This window comes from Geotrypetes seraphini, chromosome 9, assembly GCF_902459505.1.
Source record: "Geotrypetes seraphini chromosome 9, aGeoSer1.1, whole genome shotgun sequence".
In the NCBI taxonomy this organism is placed as follows: domain Eukaryota; kingdom Metazoa; phylum Chordata; class Amphibia; order Gymnophiona; family Dermophiidae; genus Geotrypetes; species Geotrypetes seraphini.
In genome coordinates, this window is record NC_047092.1 from 168,205,609 (window position 1) to 168,218,246 (window position 12,638).

Here is a 12,638-nt window from a genome sequence, read left to right on the forward strand (position 1 = left end):
GACTTTAACTTGAATGAATTCCTCTTCCTAAACATAGAGTTTACTATACATTGATGTAGTTCAATACATTTAAAAATAATACACTTATTGCAGGCCGTGTTTCATCATTATTTAATGCTTTCCTTTGTCTTCTTTTTCCCGTGTTAGTACCGGCGTTTAAGCCAACAAACTTTATTCTCCTGAAGAAGCTCTATGCAGAGTGAAACAGAGATGCTTCGTTGAGCACTTTAATGCTATTCTAACATTCAACAAGAAGATTCTATCATCAGCCGCATATATATTCAGCCGGGAAAACAAAGCTAAGTACAAAAGTTAAAAAAGAAAGCTTGTGTTTCCCTAATAATGATTGTTAAGGTTACTAAGTTTGGAAAAACATATGAATTTATTTGGTTATCAACAAAGTTTTATAAGATCAAATATCCATTAAAAATATCTGGTATTTACAAAAATATAAAAACATAAAAAATAGAGGAAAGGGGAATAAAAAGGTACCAAAAGATAGCTTGCACTAAAGCTATATTGACAAGACCAGTTCTAAAGTCACAATAGCTGCAAGCACTGGAGGTACCTTTTCCCCCATCTCAGATGATTTACCAGAATAGTTGTTTTTAGGAAATAATTGAGATATTGAATTTTAGGAAGAGGAATTTATTCAAGTTAAAGTCCATCTATTATTGGATAGGGTGATTAGTCGTTGACCTTTTTTGTGAAGGGAACTTTATATCAATAGAAGTTTAAACATCCCTCTGAAACTAAACAGGGGGAGGAGGGGCGAGAGTGTGGCACAGTGGTTAAAGCTACAGCCTCAGCACCCTGGGGTTGTGAGGTCAAACCCGCGCTACTCCTTGTGACCTTGGGCAACTCACTTAATCCCCCCATTGCCCCAGGTACATTAGTGACAGGGAAAAATGCTTGAGTACCTAAATAAATTCATATAAACCGTTCTGAGCTCTCCTGGGAGAATGGTATATAGAAAATTGAATAAATGATAAATAAAGGTAATAGAGCAGATGAAACCATGAGCTAGTGAGACTATCCACTGCCTGTTGTAGACAGAGAACACTGAATTAAACTCTGCCTTATAGGATGGTACACTCCCTGGTCAATCAGTATTTCCTCTATCTCTACTTGTGGTAGATAGTCATAACTCAGCAGTCTCTGGATTCATCTGCTGCTAATGACAAGAAAAAAAAATACATTTTGTTTGTAGCATAAATAACTGAATATTTGTTCTCACATTTGTCCTTACCATTTTTGTCATCCTTCTCAATATCTTTCCTAATTCTGCTATATCTTTTTCCAGATGCACTGACCAAAATTGCACACAATACTTGACATGCAGTTGCACCATGGAATGATACAAAAGCATTATAATAGTCTCAGTTTTGTTCTCCATTCCTTTCCTAAACATTCCTAACATTCTATTTGCTTCTTTAGCCCCACTACAAACTACCATATATACTCGAATATAAACCAAGATTTTGGGGCCAAAGAAATGGCACAGAATCCTCAGTTTATACTTGAGTCAACCTTTTCTCCCCCCTTTTTTTGGGGGGAAAAAAGGTTACCTCGGTCTATATTTGGATCGGTTTAATTTCGAGTATATACGGTAAGCAAAGTGTTTCAACGCCATCAATGATGACTCCCCCAGGGGCCTTAGGCTCCTCCCCATGCATCCAAGGAGTGACTGGGCATCCCTCCTGCTGTCATCTTAATGTACAGGTATGGGGGGGAACTCCCTGCAGCCATTTGCTATAAGTGATCTGCATCGGGCAGGAGCGTAGGAAGATCGCTCCTGCCCCGGACGCCCGCTAGACCACCAGGTAAGATCTGGGATGCCGGGAGGAAGGCGGGGAAGGTCCAGAATGCAAATGTTGTTTTTTTTAAATCACAAATAACTGAATCTACGGATACTGAAACCGCAGATTCGAAGGGCTCACTGTACATTGATTTATTTTAGAAACAATATTGGAAAGATCAGAGTCGACTTCAATCAAAATGACGATGTCGTCTGTGTAAGTGAGTAAGGTTTCTTTCCCAAGCTGTCAAATTGTAATATTTCAATGTACTCATGTAAAGATTGAATAAGATAGGAGATAATGGATAGCTTTGAGGAACCCCATAAGGGGCTTATGGATATGAGGACAGAGCTTGCAGGAGTGGAGCAGGGACAGGGACAGAGCTCATGGGGGTGAGATGGGGAAAATTTGTCCCCATGTTATTCTCTAGTCAGCATGTCAGGCTCTCTCCCTGGCAATATGCAAATCCAGGCTAAAAGCCCACTTTTTCAAGGTTGCTTTTAACTCCTAACCCCCACTCACTTGTAAAGCACCCATGCCTGAGAAACTCCCTAATCCCCTACTTGTCCTGTTTGTCCCTTCCTCTCTGAGCACACTGCCCAGACCCCTCTCCTCAAATCACTTCACTGGCTAAACTAAACTAAACTAAACTTTAAGTTTATATACCACTTCCTCTCCATAATTATGAAGCTCGGCGCGGTTTACAAGAGCTTAATGGAAGGAAGGAAGGAAGGAAGGAACAGCATAATGGGGTTGGAGGTTGACTATAGGGGGGAAGAGAGCATTACATTTTTGTGAATAGCCTAGTTTTCAGGTGCTATCCACCTCCGCATATACAGTATAATCTCGTTATAACGGACTCGCTTATAACAGAACCTCCCATACAGCAGATGAGGTCCGCTGGTCCCAGCCAAGCGCCATTATAAACATACAGAAAATCATCGGGTATAGCGGACTCGCATATAACAGACTTTCAGATATAATGGACAACTATTTTGGGCCCGAGAGCCACTTTTATCTGTAATTTTCTTCGGCTATAACGGACATGCAAGCTCCGCCTACAAGGCGAGTGGCATGCCGGTGATATAGTATCAAAATGCAGTCCAGAAGAAAATGAATATTTTTCTTTCCAGTACAATACGACATCATGCTTTAGAACATGTTTTAGTGTTCTGGTTTTGTAATCATTTTGTGCCAAAGGTTTGGGGCTTCTCAAATAAGCGGAAATCCCTAGTGTTAACTACCTATCCCCCCCCCTCCACATCATCATATAAGCCTGAGCATGGGCCCAGACTCAGCGGAAACCCCCCCCCCCCATATCATCATATAAGCCTGAGCATGGGCCCAGGCTCAGCAGAAACCCCCCATCCCCCAATATCATCATATAAGCCTGAGCATGGGCCCAGACTCAGCGGAAACCCCCATCCCCCAATATCATCATATAAGCCTGAGCATGGGCACAGACTCAATGGAAACCTCCCCCATCCCCCAATATCATCATATAAGCCCGAGCATGGGCACAGACTCAGCAGAACCCACCCCTCCCCCATCCCCCAATATCATCATATAAGCCTGAGCATGGACACAGACTCAGCAAAGACTCCGCGGAAATCCCTAGTGTTAACTAGCTACCCCCACTCCCACCCCCATACCATCATATAAGCCTGAGCATGGGCCCAGACTCAGCGGAAACACCCCCCATCCCCCAATATCATCATATAAGCCTGAGCATGGGCATAGACTCAGTGGAAACCTTCTCCCACCCCATCATATAAGCCCGAGCATGGGCACAGACTCAGCGGAACCTCCCCCCCCCCCCCAATATCATCATATAAGCCAGAGCATGGGCACAGACTCGGCGGAAACCCCCCCATCCCCCAATATCATCATATAAACCTGAGCATGGACACAGACTCAGCAAAGACTCAGCGGAAACCCCTAGTGTTAGCTACCTCCCCTCCCCCCCTCCATATCATCATATAAGCCTAAGCATGGGCACAGACTCAGTGGAAACCCCCTCCCCATCCCCCAATATCATCATATAAGCCTGAGCATGGACGCAGACTCAGCGGAAACCCCTAGTGTTAACTACTTACCCCTCCCCCCCCTCCATATCATCATCATATAAGCCTGAGCAACTCTTCCATATTTACCTTCCGTTCACTGGTAAATTGCGCGCCCAAACACCTCCTGCGAGCGTTCCATCCTTAAGTGTTGCACCCAGAGATCTTCACCGCCGGCCCTTACGAGCAGGAGCCCATTCTCCGCCCGCCTCCGGGAGCCTGCGACCGACGACCCGCCCTACCGCACAAAGGAGGCGGGTGAGGAGCGAGCGGCCTCTGAGGGGAGTCCACGCGGCCCCCCCGGCTCGGAACGAAAGGCGCCTTCTGCCCCCCACCCCCCACTTTCTCGAGCGTCCCGCGTCGGCGGTCCGGTTTCCAGCGTTACCCAGAGCCCTCTCGAGCCTCACCTGGCGCCGGCGCTGCCTCACACAAGGCCCGCGCGCCCTCGTTGCCATGGAGACGGCCCTACCTCTTCCCTCGCAGCGTTACCGCGGCAACCGCCGCCGATACAGACCGTACCATTCCCCGGCCGGAAGGGCGCACTGTAGCCTCACCTCCCCCCCGACATAGGGCTGCGGTTGAGTGATCCTCTGGAGCGTGCTGCTGCGGACCGTACCAATCCCAGGCTAGAAGGGAGCATGCTGTCACCCCCCCCACACACACACTTCCCGGCAAAGGGTTGAGGTTGTGTGATCGTCCGGGACGTATGTCTGCGATGCCTCCACGTGGGAGCCATGTCTTGCCACTGGGGTTGTGCTCGATTTTGGCAGGTCGTATAGCCCGGGGTTGTTGACGTCTTAGAAGACTGTGTTTGTGTTTTTTTTGCAAAGCTTGGATAGAATACGGTGGGACGTTAGTACAAGTGAATGGCTGACAGCCAGGGCAGGATTACGACATAGGCAGACCAGGCATGTGCCTAGGGCCCAAGTATTTAGAAGGGGCTCTCTCAGTTGTAGCAATTCCAATGAAGACATCACTGTCTGCAGAGGTCTCTCTATTCTCCCTATCCCCCTAGGCCAGGGGTAGGCAATTCCGGTCCTTGAGAGCCACATGCAGTTCAGGTTTTCAGGATATCCACAATGAATATGTATGAGATGGATTTACATATTCATTGTGGATATCCTGAAAACCTGACCGGCCTATGGCTCTCGCAATTACCTACACCTGCCCTAGACATTATTCTCAAATCAGGAGGAGTCAGTGAGCAGCGCTTTTTCCTCTGTAGTCAGACCCATGGAGGCTCCATTTATAGCTATTTCAAAATGTATTAATATAACAAGGGGGGGGGGGGCACCAAAGGTTTAATCCTGTCCTGCTGACAACCGTACATTATGCGACTTGCTGCACTGATTTCAGTGGGTAGAATAAATAAAGGACTTCAAATACAACTCTGCAGTAGGATGTAAGTTCAAAACCAGGCAGTAAAGTCCTCTTCCTGAAACTAGGTATTTGAGCATGTAACAGGGTTACCATATTGGCAAAGTCAAAAAGAGGACTCCACACCCCTTGCCTGCCTCCCTCTAGTCTCGCCTCTACCCCCCCCCCCCCTTTCACCAGTCTTATCTCTGCCCTGTCCCACCTTTCACCCATTTTCTTAGTACTTCCTTCCCATCTTCTATACCCTTTTAATGCTTCTCTCTTTTCTCTCCCTTCAACCTTCCCCCCATGGGTGCTTCTCTCTCTCTCTCGCTGCCTCCCTCCATCCCTCCCCCTCCCCCCCTCCGGACATAGGATTTGGATGGGATTAATATGAATAAGGCTTGGCTTTGAGTAGAACAGAAGAGTAGAAATTGGAGCTGAGTAAGGATCTGCAGGATAAATAGGCCAGAAACTTTAAAACCAAGCCATGTTAGTCTTGTGCAACATTGACAGAGGCAGGTAGCACCTTATAACCTTTCCTATTGTTTTTAACCTTAATTGTTTTTTCTCTTGTTAATCAGATTGTATTTCTTTCCTTGCCTTTCCTTGTGTTTTATTATGTTTAGTAGATTTAGTCCCTTTGTTAGTTGTATTTGTTTCCCCTAACTCTGTAATTTTTATCGATTTGTACATCGCTTAGAATTTGGAATAGGCGATTAATCAAATTTTATAATAAACTTGAAACTTGGGGCATGAGCTTTTGAGGACCAGAATCTAGTTTGTCAAACTAGTCTGATGAAGTAGACTCTGGTCCTCAAAAGCTCATGGCTTGTTGAATTGGTTAGTTTATAAGGTACTACACCTGCCTCTTGTCAAACAGGAACTGATTCTTAGCACACTACTGTTTATAATTTCTATAGCGTACTGCGTTAAAACATTCATGAGACATTTCCTGCGGGAGGCAGGTGGAGAATGGGTGCTTTACAAGTGAGTGGTGGTAAGGATTTAAAAACAACCTCAAAAAAGTGGGCTTTTAGCCTGGATTTGAATCCTGCCAGGGACAGAGCTCAATGTACTGAATGATTCAGGCAGTCTGTTCCAGGCATATGGTGCAGCAAGAGAGAAGAGACATAGTCTGAACTCTGGAGTTGGCAGTAGAGGAGAAGGGTTACAGATAAGAAAGACTTGCCTGATGAACAGAGTTCCCAGGGAGGAGTATAGGGAGAGAGAAGAGTTACCAACTAATCAAGTTCCAGGAAAGAGACTTTTGGTCAGTCTTGTTTTTGAACTCACATGTTAGTTTAGGATAATATTTATAGTCTGATGCATGGAACAGTCTCCCAAAAGAGGTGGTGGAGACAGAGACTGTGTCTGAATTCAAAAGGGCCTGGGATAGGCACATGGGATCTCTCGGAGAGAGAAAGAGATAATGATTACTGCGGATGGGCAGACTAGATGGGCCATTTGGCCTTTATCTGCCATCATGTGTCTATGTTTCTAATTAAGGCAGTGTTACCTTTTCCATAATGCACATGATATATTCATGTCAGAAATCCAGCCTAAAGTCTTCCACCTGGGATTGAATAACAGTACTTCTCCATATCTAATATTAAGCCAGCATTTCAAGCATGGACTTACCTAGTCTTAATCATTCACAAATTTTTTACTGCTACCTCATCCACAGTGGACTACATTTTTCCCTATTACTGCTGGCGACTGCGGAAAGTAAGAAGCATCAATGTGACTTTGCAATTGAAGAATAAAGAAAAAAGGTGGACTGTGATATTGGGACCTACAAATGTAAGCTTACCTAAAACTCAATATAGAATTAATCTAGTCCCAAGTTCTAGGGGTGAAATTTGGCCTATAAACCACAACCTCTCACGGTTACCCCTACCCCTGTAACATTACAGTACCTTGCAAGCAGTGAAGTATCCCAAATCATTAAGTTCTGAGTATAACACTGTCGTGTCTTATACCTGGTAGAACCACTAGATGGCTCTGCAAACATAACTTAAAATATATAACAGCACCTTTATTCCTGCTTATTCACTAACCTAGACAAACTTATTTAAACTCAGATAACTCCATAGGACAAGGCATGACACAAACTCTACATACACTTGACCCTGTATATGTTAAACCAAAATAAAGCAGAAAACAGTAATTTAATTCATGTTTATTTATTTTAAAACTAAGCGATGTACAAGAACATTACACACACAGTTTTAAAACACAAACAAACATAATAAAATACAACAAATTTCTGTTAATAGCAAAATATCAGAAAACAAAACCACAGAGTTTAGAGAAAAGCTTATACAAATAATTGTGCTTTCAATAATTTCTTAAAGGACATAAGATCTTTGCATACTCATTGTACCTGAAATGGAATTCTAGAGATTTTTACCAGCAATGGGGAAAAAATAGACTTTTTAGATTTTGCATAAGAAATCCCATGTTAATTGAAAGATTTATGAAACTCCTCACTGTGTCTGAAAGTTGAATAATCTTCAAACACATGAATATCTATTTAGAAGATGCTTGTTCCACAGCTGTAGGGCTATACCTCCGAGCGCTTTTTGTCTTCGACTGCTGATTTTCAGCTCTTCAAGAAGTGTTATGAGTTTGCTGTCTCAGTAAAGTTATTTTTAAAAGCTTAGAATTTAAGATAAGCAAAACTGAACATTATTTTCTGCTTTCCCTGGCCGAGTTTGTACTATGAATTCAGTGACACTAACATATTAAATCATGAGTCATTTATGCTGAAGCATTGCTTAAAAAATAACACTTGGAATGTTTTTATATTGAGTAACAGTATAAAACTCTTTTCATGTAGGGCAGGGCTTCCAAAACCTATCTTGGTGTTATCCACAGTGAATATACAGACCTGCTAAGTTTCTCGTATTCAGTAGGTGACTCCCTCTTATGAGGATCATTTCCCACATTCCTGCCATTGAGCCAGGATCTCCCGCTGAGCAGCTTCCCTTACCAGTAGGAGACACCTTAATAAAACATCATCTCAAGTTTCAAGTTTATTTCAAATTTATTATACCGCCCACTCAAACCTTCTAGGCGGTGTACAAAAATGCCTTAACAATGTACCAATTAAAATATAATTTAGTCTAAAACAAACCAAGGGAAAAAAACAATTTAAGGACAAAGACGAACAGGGACAGAAGGGAAGAAGGGATTAGAACTACAAAGAAAAGAGAAGAACAAAAGGTTGTGGAAATGAAAATGGAAAGGTTGCTTAAAACTAAGTCTTTAGGTTACAAAGGCATCGCGGAAAAGGAATGTCTGTAGCATTACCTTAAATTTGATCAGTGTTGTATTTTCCCCGCAAGTAGTTGGGTATCTCCTATGTCCACGGGACCAGTCTCATGATAAGAGCTGTAGGACTGGTACTGCACCTACAGGAGATTTTTTTTATTAAGGTTTCTCCTGCTGCTGCTGCTGCTGATGCTGCTGCTACTACTATTAATCACTTCTGTAGCACTAAACATAGCGCTGTACATCAAAACATAGAAGAAAGAGTCCCTGCTCAAAAGAGCTTACAATCTTGTCAAGACAGACAAACTGGACAAGAAAGTGCATCAATATACAGTGCTCAGGTGGGGGAATTACAGGGGGAATGGTAAGATAGATATTGGTGCTTAGAAGGTGGATTGGAGTTTGGAATTGATAGCAGCTTCAAAGAATTGGGCTATGAGTCTGGATTTGAAGACTGCCAGAGACGGAGCCTGACGTATCGAGTCAGGCAGTTTATTCCAGTCATACGGTGCAGCAAGGTAGAAGGGACGGAGTCTGGAGCTGCCTGTAGAGGAGAAGGGTACAAATAAGAGAGATTTATCTGATGAGCAGAGTTGGGGGGAGGGGGAGGGAGAGAGGAAAGATACTGAGGAGCTTCGGAGTGAATGTAGGAGTTTGAACTGTATGCAGAAACGGATAGGGAACTACCACAGGAGTGCCAGGGACAGGGCTGTGGGTGGAGTGGGGTAGATTGGGAGTTTCCCCTAAATCTTCCACTGAAAAAGTCCCCGTGGCAGCTCTGAATATATATAAGAGAGAGATGCAGGTATTGCTTCTAGTATATGCAGATTTTTTTCACACATACTTGTGGATATCCTGCAAACCTGACTGCACAGGAGCCACTTCTGAGTACCCTCAATATTGAAAAAGGTCCTTCATTGTTTCGGGGTAGGGGAGCAATTTGTGTTTGGTGCCTGCAATCATTTTGAAAAGTTGGCACCTCTGAGTTACCAGATTTTCTCTTTAAAAAAGGAGGATACCTGGCCCCGCCCCATTCTGCCCCGGCCCCGCCCCCAGACAAACATCCAGTCTCCTTCTTGAGCATGGGGCCACATCTGGAGGGCCTCTGCGCATGCACAGATGTCAACATAATGACATCATACACATGTGCCTATGATGTCATCCTGTCGACATCCACACATGCGCAGAGGGTCTCCAGACGCGACCCCCAAGCTCGAGGACTTCCAAAACCCAGATAAATTGCATGGTTTTGGAAATTCCTCCGGGCGTCCGGACAGTCCTCTAAAAAGAGGACATGTCCGGGTTTTCCCGGATGTCCAGTAACCCTACTCTGAGTGAATGTACAGGTTTGGGAAGCCTTGGAATGTAACAATTGTACGGAAAAGCATAAAACAAGTTTGAGAAATCAAATTGAAATTCAGCAGAAATCCATCTGGTGGAGTTGTGCCACAGGCTATAAAACCATCAGTGATTTTTTAGGGAACATAAGCTATTTGCCCACCACACTTTTTCCATTTCGTCTGTGTTCTAGGCTAGGCAAGAGGCACAGTTGCCTAAAATGCAAAACGCGTAGAGAGCCTTTAAAATCAACTGAACTGCAAGCATGTGTCAGTGGATGAAAAGCCAGCATTTGTCGTGGAAAAAGGACCGAGGATCAGAGTAGAGTGGGTGGAGAGAGAGAGGAAGGGGATAAAATTGAAAATGTTCCTTGTGACCCTGGGCAAATCACTTAATCCTCCAGTGCCCACCACTTTGAATGCCAGCTTTGAAATGCCAAAAAGGCATTATACAAGTTCCCTTTTATCAAGTGCAGTTTCCAACAGGGGCCAACCCACTTCACAAGTACCTCACAGAAGCCCAAAGAGTAGCAGCATTCCAGAGCTGAGTTTCAAGTTTCAAGTTTATTAGTGTTTTTGATTAATCGCTTAATCATACTTCAAAGCGATGAACATAAATAATAAACATTAAAAATTACAATATTAAAAAGTAATACAATATTTAACATAGACTTAAAATCAAACCAGACTATTCACAAACTTCACAAACAAGAAAAAAGGGAAAAAGGGATTTGAACTACAAAGTATTATAGAAAGAATAGTCAGGAAAAAACACAAGGTAGGGGATATAAAATTCATTAATCAAAATCAACATAATTAATAAATCCAAGGGTGAGAATTATCACTCAAAAGCATCTTTGAAAAGAAATGTTTTTAAGTTAGTCTTAAATTTATCCAGATTTTGTTCTTCTCTCAAATAAATTGGAAGAGAGTTCCAGACTTGAGGGGCCGTAACGGAAAAAAATAAATTGTCGTCTGGTATTGATGATCTTGAGAGAAGGAATTGTCAATAAATGTTGTTCGTTTGACCGTAATATTCTATTCGAGGAGTAAGGAATTAATAATTTAAAAATAAATGCAGGAGTTTTAAAGAGTAATGATTTGAAAATGAGTAAGCATAATTTGTAAGTTATTCTATGAGATACCGGAAGCCAATGGGCATTCTTAAGAAGTGGTGTTACATGATCAAATTTCTTTGTTTTTGTGATGTCATAATGCCTCATTCCACTAATGCCTAAGAGCCAGCCTCATCAGTGATGTCACAATGGCTTGATTGCCCTATACTCAGCTCACATAAGAATGGCCATACTGGGACAGACAGAAGGTGTGGCTCACTGGTACAGCTGCTGCCTCTGCACCCAGAGGTTGTGAGATCAAATCCCGGTGCTGCTCCTTGTGACCCTGGGCAAGTCACTTAATCCTCCAGTGCCCACCACTTTGAATGTCAGCTATGAAATGCCAAAGCTACAAAAAGGTAGCATACAAGTCTCCATTCCCCTCCCTTCCCATGGTTTTCAGTATCATCTTTATGCTGATGACTCCAGACGTCCGGGAAAACCCAGGCATGTCCAGGTGCCCGGATAGACTTTCCAAAACCTGGCAGTTTGCCCGGGTTTTTGAAAGCCCCAGCGAGCTCCGGCTGCATCTGGAGGGCCTCTGAGCATGCATGGATGATGTCACACACATCCGCGCCTGTTCCAGGCGCTCCAAGCGCAGCCGGAGTTCATCAGGGAAGAAGAGAGGAGGTTTGTGAGGTTACCAGATTTAACGAAGGGTAAACCCAGATGCATGGTTCCGCCCCCAGCCCCGCCGTGTTCTGCCTCCAACTTGTCATGTTCCACCTCCAGTCCTGCCCCCCTAAAAGCCTTGTCTCTTTTTTCCTGACCTCCAGGTCTTGTCTAGAGGGCCTCCAGCATACGCAGGTGCGGGTGACATCCGCGCATGCTTGTTGAAGGTCCTCCAGACACGGCTGGAGCACGGAACTTTCCAAAATCCGGACAAACTGCCAGGATTTGGAAAGTCTGGCTGGAAACCTGGACAGTCCTCTAAAAAGAGGACATGTCCGGGTTTCCCGGATTTCTGGTAACCCTACTCCTGCCTAAGCTCTAGTCCAAACGGAGTGACAATAAAACTTGAGGAAAGATTGATACCTAGATGTTTTGGGAAAGAATAATTACAGCACAAAATTACCAAATCAGAACCCCGATCTAAACTGCACAGAGTGGCTGAAATCCATTGAGAACACATTAAACTCCATAGCTTCACTTACAGAAAAAAATATCCTTAAAAGAGAAAATAACCCTGGTACACATCAGAACTGAACAAAAAGAAAAAATAATGCCAGATACTAGAATGACATTTGGGCCATCTTATCAATTCACTTTATGCTTTATATCTTTACACAATCGATTTCAAACTTTTTCCTCACATGGTGTTATGCATCACTTTCAAAGCTTCAGTGCATAGGCATAAAGGGATTTTCAGAAATCCACCAGTCTTATATCCTGTGGTGGTAGAGATCCTCATTACTCCCAACCTAGCATTTTTAGCGTTTTAACATTAGTTTAATAAATACTTTGTTTAGAGGTAGTAACGTTTTTTACATAAATTACTTTTTCAATAAATAAATACTTCTTCAATAAATATTTCTCTTATGACGTTACTTGACTTAGCGTGCCGACGCGTTTCGCAATGCTTTTTCAAGGATGAGGGAATCTTATCTTATGTTTATTACCTCGCTAAACATGAGATAAGATTCCCCAACCTTGAAAAAGTATTGCAAAACGCATCGGCAAGCTAAGTCAAGT

At 43.3% G+C, this 12,638-nt stretch overlaps 1 protein-coding gene across 6 annotated transcripts in view; it reads right to left on the reverse strand.

Moving 5' to 3' along the window:
* Nucleotides 1-4,331, reverse strand: part of ZBBX (zinc finger B-box domain containing) — a 172,473-nt gene extending 168,142 nt beyond the window's left edge. For 5 of the 6 annotated variants that reach the window (XM_033958621.1, XM_033958622.1, XM_033958620.1 and 2 more), the window contains exon 1: nt 3,953-4,260. The gene's annotated coding sequence lies outside the window, so the exon portion shown is untranslated. The other variant, XM_033958619.1, reaches the window with a different exon arrangement.
* Between the last annotated feature and the right edge of the window lie 8,307 nt (nt 4,332-12,638).